The sequence below is a fragment of the Rhinopithecus bieti genome, unplaced genomic scaffold (genome assembly GCF_001698545.2).
Source record: "Rhinopithecus bieti isolate Rb0 unplaced genomic scaffold, ASM169854v2 scaffold_75975, whole genome shotgun sequence".
NCBI lineage: Eukaryota > Metazoa > Chordata > Mammalia > Primates > Cercopithecidae > Rhinopithecus > Rhinopithecus bieti.
The window spans coordinates 1,088,656-1,098,246 of record NW_016828707.1 but is presented as its reverse complement, the minus strand read 5'-3'; positions in this window follow the sequence as shown (position 1 = coordinate 1,098,246).

The window sequence follows — 9,591 nt, the reverse complement described above, 5'->3', positions numbered from 1 at the left end:
CCCTTCCTCCCTTTCCTCCCTTCCTTTTTTTTTTTTTTTGAGGCAAGGTCTCACTTTGTTGCCCAGGCTGGGGTACAGTGGTATGATCAAAGCTCACTGTCACCTCAACCTCCTGGGCTCAAGTGGTACTCCCACCTCAGCCTTCCAAGTAGCTAGGACTACAAATGTGCTCCACCACTAAATTCACCAGATTGGTTGTTGTTATTATTATTATTTATAGAGACGGGGTCTCATTATGTTGCCCAGGCTGGTCTTAAATTCCTGGGCTCAAGCAATCCTCCCACCTCGACCTCTCAAAGTGTTGAGATTATAGGCGTGAGTCATCGCACCCAGCTGGCAATTTTCAAAGTATACAAATGAGTATAGCTCACCCTGCAGAATTCCAGTTTACAAACTCAGAACCGATGATTCTGAAACTTAAGTGTGCAACAGAATCTCCCTAGAGGGCTCGTTAAAAAGCAGTGTTCCTGATTCAGCAAGTCTGGGGTGGGGCCTGAGCATCTGCATCTCTAACACGCTCCTAGGAAAAGCTCATCTGCTGGTCCAGCCACTGCACTTTGAGAACCAGAGCCCTGAACTAACGTTTTCTGGGCTCCACCCCAACCCTCCAGTGCAGGTTCATGATTCCAAAACCCAACATAGAGGCACTCTGCTCAGGGAGAAGAAGCACCACGTGCTGGCTAGGCTCCAGACAAGTGCAGCAAGCCAACCCTGCCCTGTCCTGCAAAGGCCACCAGGGAGGGACAGCAGCATTGAGCGGGGACCATGCACCTTCCCTCTGCTGAGCTCTAATCGATTCGGGGAATTCACACTCGTGAAATGCTTCGAAAACTCTAAACAATGCATATGATGTCCAAATATGTAATATATTCAAACATAAAGGGAAAACACATTAAAAGTAGAAAACTATCTGGGCTCGAGAACCTCTGTACTCATTTCCTGGGGCTGTCTTAACAAATTACCATAAACTGGGCAGCTTAAAACAACAGAAATCTATTGTCTCAGAGTTCTGGAGGCTGGAAGTTCAAACTCAAGGTGTCAGCAGGGCTCTGTGCCCTCTGAAGTCTCCATGGGAGGCTCCGTTCCTTGCCTCTTTCCTAGTTTCTGGAGGCTCCTGGGGATCCTCAGCATCCCTCAGATGTGGCCGCATCCCTTCCCTCCAGTCTCTGCTTCTCTTGTCCCACAGCCTTTTCCTGTGTGTCTCCCTGTGTCCTTTCATTTTTTCTTTTTTGAGAAAGAGTCTTGTTCTGTCATCCAGGCTGGAGTGCAGTGGTGCTTTCTCGGCTCACTGCAACCTCTGCCTCCCGGGTTCAAGTGATTCTCCTACCTCAGTCTCCCCAGTGGCTGAGACTACAGGCATGCACCACCATGCCTGGCTAATTTTTGTATTTTTAGTAGAGATGGGGTTTTGCCATGTTGGCCAGGCTGGTCTCGAACCCTTAGTCTCAAGTGATCTGCCTGCCTTGGCCTCCCAAAGTGTTGGGATTACAGGCATGAGCCACCACGCCCAGCCATGTCCCTTCTTCTTATAGGGATACCAGTTATTGGATTGCGGTCCACCCTACATCCAGGATGCTCTCATCTAAAGATCTTTACCTTTTCTATCTGATTGGACCTATTTCCATAAGGTCACATTCTGTGGTCCCAGATGGACATGAATTTTGGGGGGACACCTTTCAACCCAATACAGCCTCTTTGGGATGTCATTCTGATAAGTTCGGCGATTTGGACTCTCTGCTCATAGCAGATTAGAAATAGTGCACTGGAAAGAGTGAGGGGTGCATAGTGAGGATCGCCTCTGCAACCCCTGTGTGAACGGTGGCCACAGAGGCAGCGACAAGGGCAGGGGCAAGTCTAGCCAAGCCCACAGCCTGTGGACAGCCAGTGTCGGGTGCGGGTCCCAGCCCATAGCACCCGACCCCGTTTGGTCTATGGTGTTCATGAAACTGACCTGATTCTTCAACAAGAGGTTAAATTCTTTCCAACATCCTCTGTTCTGGAAGGCAGGACAACGTGCCCTGCATTTTAGAATGACTCTGGTCCAAAATGAGGAAAATTAGACCTAGAGGGATAAAAATTCAATCTCTGGAAAATCTGCTCATGAGGACTCCAACCTTATTCCTGAGCTGGGCCTGAGAAACAAGGGGAGAAAAGGTGACACATTATGAACGTTAAAAAAAAATTTTTTTTAAATCATGTCATGGCCAGAAGTTGCAGGACAGCTCAGGGCCTGGGGATCAGGGCTGACTTAGGGGTTACGTGCTAATTTCACTGTGCTGTGGCCACCAAACCCCAGCCCCAGCTGTACGGATGGAGGCATTCCAGACGGAAAAGCCCCATTAGGTCATCGCTGCGCTGCCTGCAATGCAGTTCAGCCTTTCGCTGTGTAATCTCCAGCACACTCTGGGGAACCTGTGAATTTGAGACACTCTCCCAGGGACCCTGGCTCCACAAAGCATGAAATGAATTGCATTCATCCATCTGTGGGCTTTTAAAAAATTCAATAATTAATTCAAGCGTATGGTGGTATTACTGTTATTAGAATTTGGCCTTTCTGTGGTTCCTTACTTTGGCAAAGTGCTTTTATAATCATTTACTGGCTAAATAATTTAATACGAGTTATTGCTACAAGCTAGAAATCTGGTACTTAGCTGGTGCTGAGGGACACCGGACTGCTTATGAAAAAAGCGGGGGAAGGGCAGAATGGAATTGTGTGGCCTTCATTATTTATCCCCCCGGTCACGTGTCATCACTTGCTTGACCTCAGTGTGTCCTCGATAATTTTCTGATTTATCAGGTTCGGATTCATCCTGGGCCATTCTTGCCATCGTGACAGTGAACACAGTGGGTAGGGGGGAGACTTTTCAGGGGGAGGAGAATTAAGTTATTCTAGTCCAAACCCCTCATTTCATGGGAAGGGGAAACGGAAGTAGATGCACGCTTTGCCCAAGGCCACATGACTAGTATGAGGACCAGCATCACCTCAGGACTGGAGGAGAGGATTCGGCTTTAGGGCATCCTCCCTCCCTGCTTTATTAGAGTCAAGAAGGGAAAGAGAGGCATAGGTAGGTCTCCTGTCAACCAGCATGGGCCAAGAGAAGGGCTGGGCCTGGGCACAGTAGGGAACTGCATCACAGCTCCGGAGTCCACTCCTCTGACCGAGTTCTTTTTTTTTTCTTTCCTTGAGACGGAGTCTTGCTCTGTCGCCCAGAGTGGAGTGCAGCGGTGCGATCTTGGCTCACTGCAACCTCCACCTCCTGGTTTCAAGTGATTCTCCTGCCTCAGCCTCCCGACTAGCTGGGATTACAGGGGCACACCACCACGCCTGGTTAATTTTGTATTTTTAGGAGAGACGGGTTTTTGCCATGTTGGCCAGGCTGGTATCAAACTCCTGACCTCAGGTGATCCTCCCATCTTGGCCTCCCAAAGTGCCGGAATTATAGGCATGAGCCACTACACCTGGACTCTGACTGAGTTCTTGAAGTGTCTGATTTTCTCCCTCCTGCCAACATACCTTCCCAGCATCTTTTTTTCTTAATGTTTTTATCTGTATTATTATTTTTAATTTAATTTTAAGTTCTGGGATACATGTGCAGGATGTGCAGGTTTGTTACATAGGTAAACGTGTGCCATGGTGGTGTGCTGCACCTATCAACCTAGGTATTAAGCCCCGCATGCATTAGCTGTTTATCTTGATGCTCTCCCTTCCCTCGCCCCCACAACAGGCTCCACTGTCTGTTGTTTCCCTCCCTGTGTCCATGTGTTCCCCTTATTTAGCTCCCACTTATAAGTGAGAACACCCAGCATCTTGTTAATAATCATCTGTCACCCAAGCCTCTGTGGCCTCATCTGAGAGATGGACTATGAATAGAAACAGCCCTAGAATGTGGGTTGAGGGCATTGGAAGAAATACCTAGAAAGCACTTTGATGCTCCCTCCGTATTCACTGACGACAGATACTATTATTAGTATGGTCATTTACACCAATGATCATTGTTACTTTACCTGAAAAACGGGTGTAACAGTACCTGTCCTTTCTACTTCAGAATTTTTGTGAAGCTGAAAAAAACTAAGATAATGAAAGGGAAAGTATTTCATGGTCATCTTCATCATCTAATTCTTTGCCTGGAGGATGGTTAAAGAGGGGTTTCCTCCTTGAGGCTCTGGGGGGCTTCAGGGAGCAAGAAGTGTTCTCCTCAGCATTTGTATCAGTCAAGATGTCAAGAGGTTGCAGGGGCCACGCCAGATGGGGTCATTTGAGTAGATGTATTTCAAAGAATTGTCTGCAAAGGTGGCCAGGGTGTAGGGCTCAGAAGAAGTGTTCAGTAGCCCGGGCTTGCAGAGAGAGCTGTTGCCATCCCTGGGCCAGCCGGAGGAGGGGAGGGAGTATGACAGGTTCTGGAAGGGTTGAGGCTGCCTTGGAGGAGGGGTGGCTGTTTTTTGCAGAACAGAGCCAGCCTGAGGGAGCCGGGGAGCAAATGCCTGTTGGCCAGAGGGCAAGGGAGTCCACTGCAGCGGCCACAGTCCATACAGCCCAGCTCCTGTCCTAGAGACAGGATCTGATGGGCCAAGGGCAGAGGCCCGTACAGCACCATTGGTGGATCAGAACCGCGAGGGTGCCTGGGGGTCGGGGGCTTTGCTGTGGCAGCAGGAGTCTGGGCTGGTCTGTGAGCTCCCCTGCCATGGCTCACTGCGGGTAACTGAACAGGCAGAAGCCCAGGGACAGGCTCCACCTCTCCTCTGAGTGGCCGGCAACAACGCACCCTACTCCCTGCTGGCCCAGGTACAAAATGAAGATGTGAACTAGAAGATTATTGAACCTCGGAAAAACCCTTGACCCTAACATAATTGTTCACTCAGTCCACATTTCATCCCCTCCCCTCTGCAAGACTTTATAGAGCTCTATCTTCTGAATTTGACCCTCTCCCAAAAATAGGCATATTGGATGCACACTTTAGAAAGTTCACCCATGTGCAGCTGGGTGTGGTGGCTCATGCCTGTAATCCAGAACTTTGGAGGCCTGAGGCGGCGAGGATAACATTTTTTTTTTTTTTTTTAACTTGAGGTCAGGGATTTCCGAGACCACGAGCCCCTGGCCAACCATGGTAAAATCCTGTTTCTAGCAAAAAAGTAGCAAAAAAAAAAAAAAAAAAAAAAATTAATCGGGCACGGTGGCAGGCACCTGTAATCCCAACTACTCAGGAGGCTGAGGCAGGAGAATCATTTGAACCTGGGAGGTGGAGGTTGCAGTGAGCCGAGATTGTGTCACTGCACTCCAGCCTGGGTGACAGAGCAAGACTCTGTTTCAAAGAAAGAAAGAAAGAAAGAAAGAAAGAAAGAAAGAAAGAAAGAAAGAAAGAAAGAGAGAAAGAGAGAAAGAGAGAAAGAGAGAAAGAGAGAAAGAGAGAAAGAGAGAAAGAGAGAAAGAAAAGAAAGAAATGAAAAGAAAGAAAAAAAGAAAAAAAAGTCCTCACATGCCTCCCTCCCCTGACTCTGCTGAGTTTGGGGGCTGGGCTGCTTCTCCTCCCTCCCCCCCCCTTCCTCTCCATGACGAAAATCCTAGACAGGGAGAACATTTCTTGACCTACATATTTTTCTACTCTAATGTCCTTAATTTTGGAGTTGGACAGGTTGGGTTATTTGAAAATAGCCTGAGTTGTGAGAGGAGAACGAGCAGGCCAGAGAAATTTGGAGCTGCCAGTATCTTGGAGGTGAGTATTCAACAGAAGAACACTCGGCTCCTGCTGCCTTTATACCCATCGATCAGCCCGCATTGCAAGGCCCTCATCTCAAATCCAAAAATAGGACTCCAATGGGGAGCATTTGTAAATCATCTTTTCTTAGATACCAAATCCTGGAGCTGAAAGAAGAAAACACGTGTGACCATTCCTGTCAATTTACAGATGAGGAAACGCAGGCCACAGAGGGCTTTTCACCAAAGCCTTTGGCTGTCTTTTGCTTGCTCACACTCCCCCAAGGTCAAGTGCCTCACAGCCAAAGCAAAATGGATCTTAGAAATAATTTGGGAAAATCAGGAATTGCTGAGTGGTTCATTAAGACTATAAGACAAAACAGCAACAACAAGCAAACAAAATCCCCAAACCCCCAAACTAAACACGCAGACACAATTCTGTTTAAATACATCATCAGTCATCAAATGTTTCTGAGCCCCATAATCGTATTTACCCAGTAAAAGCAAAGAAGTAAAGTGAGTCCATTCATTCCTTAGCAATTTATTGAGCGTCTCATGTAGCCAAGCGCTGGGAAATACAAAGGTAAATAAAACCCTGGAGAGCACTAGAAACCGCATTTATGATTTCTTTTATATATTATGTATTTTAAATAATAGCATTTGGGGTTTTCCAGAAATGAGCATTTTGCAGTAAGGTCAATTCTAAGAAGAGAGTATCACCGTGATGTCATGGGAAAACCTACCTTCAGTTTTAATTAGACCATGAATTTTCTTTTTTTCTTTTTTTTTTTTTTGTACTTGAGACAGTCTTGCTCTGTTGCTGAGGCTGGAGAGCAGGGTGTGATCACAGCTCACTGCAGCCTCAAACTCTTGGGCTCAAGGTATCCTCCCACCTCAGCCTCCTGAGTAGCTGGGATCACAGGTGTGTGCTACCACACCCAGCTAATTTTCTCTTTCCCTCCCTCCCTCCCTTCCTCCTTCCCTTCCTTCCTTCTTTTCTTTCTTTCTTTTCTTTTCTTCTTCTTCTTCTTCTTTTTTTTTTTTTTTTGGCAAGGTCCACTTTGCTGTCCAGGTGGTCCTCAAACTCCTGGGCTCAAGTGATCTTTCCACTTCAGCCTCCCAAAGTCATGCGATTAAAGGGATGAGCCACCGGGCCTGGCCTGAGTTTCTTACTATGCACTTGAACTCGACTTTACATCCGTGATGTTCACATGTCTTACTTTACTGTGAATGTAAAAGAAGTGGATGCCTATTCAATTAAGCAAGCTTTTCCTGATTACCAGGCCATGCTCTAGACGGGGGAATATAGAAATGAAAGATTAAGCGATTCTGCCTGATTTGCTCACGATCTATCTAGAAATGTAAATACCCAGACTCCGGGATAGAGAAGCATAAAGAAGGGCCAGGCTTCAAAGTGGAGACAACATTGGATCTGAGCTTTGGAGGATGAGGAGCAGTTTGCAAAATGGATGAGGAGTGGGGAAGGCAATCTAGGCAAGAGAAATAGCATTTGCAAAAGCCTGGAGGCAGGCGCTTGGGGAAATGGAGAATTTGCCTAGAGGACAGCGTTTAAGGAGAAACAGGGATGACTTCACCTAGGTGGGCTGATTCTTCACACTGCAAATGGATTGTCCCATTTGCAGAAAGATGCAGAGCCTAATGTCTCTCCCACGTCTGTGTCAGTGTGCCGACTGATCCCAGTGTGCTGGCTGATCCCGTGGATTGAGAAGTGGACCTGAGAAACTTAAAACCATCAGAAATGAGGGTGTGTGTGGGGAGTTACTATTGTAGGACTCAGGTTTCTTTACGGGGTGATGAAAATGTTCTGAAATTAGTGGTGATGATTGTACAACCTCGTGAATACACTAAAACCAGTTAAGCGTATACTTTAAACTGGTGATATCTGTGGCATATGAATTACATCTCAATCTAGAAACAAGACATTTGGATGAAGCATCTCTGGATGGACATGGTCAGGCTGCAGAAAAACGGAGTAGAACTTCCGCTGATCACCTGCCACTGAACTTCCATAGGCTGATGGCACTGGGTGGCCACCCCCGCAGCAGGACCTCATCCATTCTGGCCATCTGGCTAGTTGTGGGAGGCCTGACTAGAGCCTGCTACCCATCCCAGCTCTGCAGGGAAGCCTGTGGCTCGGGGCTCATCATTTGACTTCTCTGAGCTGCAAAGAGGCTCACCAGGTCTCTAGGGGAAGAGTCACCTTAGTCACTCTGAATACTTGTCACATCACCAGGAAAAGTGTCTATCACCTCACCCTGGCTCCAGCAGTGGCTGCTAAGAATAGAGACTACAGGAGTATAGAATTAGAGGTCAAAGCAATAGTAATACCTAAAACAGGCACTTAAAAAAATAAGAATAGCTCATTTGGTTCTCACAACACTGCTATGATGGAGGTATCATTATCTCCATTTTATCCATGGGGAAACTGAAGCATAGAAAGGTTAAGCAGCTTGCCTGAAGTCACACTGTTAGGAAGAGAGAGACAGGATTCAAAATTGGGTCACGGCTTAGCCACTGTGTCACACTGCCTCTTGCTGTGCCAGTCTGGACTTCAACCAGTGGGACGAGGGAAGTTGCTAAAAGGCTTGGACCTGGAAGTACCAGGGTCGTCAGAGAGCAGCGCCTGGCTGCCCTGAAGAGAGGGAAAGGGGTAGGAGTTACAATCGTACAGGCAGTGATGGTCTGTGCCTGAGACCAGTAACTCTGGAAGTATTCCTAAAAGAGTCATTTAGGGCTGGGCGCGGTGGCTCATGCCTGTAATCCCAGCACTTTGGGAGGCTGAGGTGGGTGGATCACGAGGTCAGAAGATCGGGACCATCCTGGCCAATATGGTGAAACCCCGTCTCTACTAAAAATACAAAAATTAACTGGGTGTGGTGGCACATGCCTGTAATCCCAGCTACTCAGGAAGCTGAGGTAGAAGAATCGCTTGAACCAGGGAGTCAGGGGTTGCAGTGAGCTGAGATCGCACCACCGTACTCCAGCCTGGCTACAGAGCAAAACTCCATCTCAAAAAAAAAAAAAGAAAAAAAAAATCCTTTAGAAAACTTAGTCTGTGTCAACAATCTTCTGTGGCACTTGGATTTTAAATTGTTGGTGCTGGGATAAAACCGGTCGTGGGGAGATCACATTGCATTGACTTTCCTTTTTGTATGTTGTGAAAATACCTGACATTTGTTTGACCTGCAACCACCATCGCAGCCTCAGTCATCCCCCTTTTGGTAGCTGTGGCTTCTTCAACCTAATTTCTGCCATCCTTTGTGAATGACTTAGGTTCTCCAAATCACCACACCCTTGCAAGCCTAATGCCTGTAGTGAGCTGAATGAGGACCCTTAAAATATATGTCCACACGCTAATCCCCGGAACCTGTGATTTACCTTACATAGTAAAAGAGTGAACATTGTCTTACACGGCAAAGACAGGATTAAGTTAAGGATTTTAAGAGGTAGACCTTATCCTGAATTATTCAAGCAGGCCCTAAATCCTATGATGAGCATCCTTATAAGAGACACAGAGAAGAGGAGGAGGCAACGTGACTGGAGTGACACGAAGGCAGAGTTTGGAGTGACGCAGCCACAAGTCAAAGAATGCCTGCAGCCACTGGAAGCTGGAAGGGGAAAGAACAGGTTCTCCTCTGTGGCTTGTAGGGGGAGTGAGGCTCTGTTGGGACCTAGACTTTAGACGGCTGGCCTCCAGGACCAGGAGAGAACACGTTTCTGTTGCTTTAAGCCAAATTTGTTCCAACAGCGGTAGGAAGCTCATATACTGTCTTAACATATTCTGTTCCCCTACCTGGAATGCCTTCCCCTCTGCAGGCACCTCTCTCAGGCCCACCTGTAGGATGCTTTACCCACAGTCTCTGGATGTCCTCCCTCCT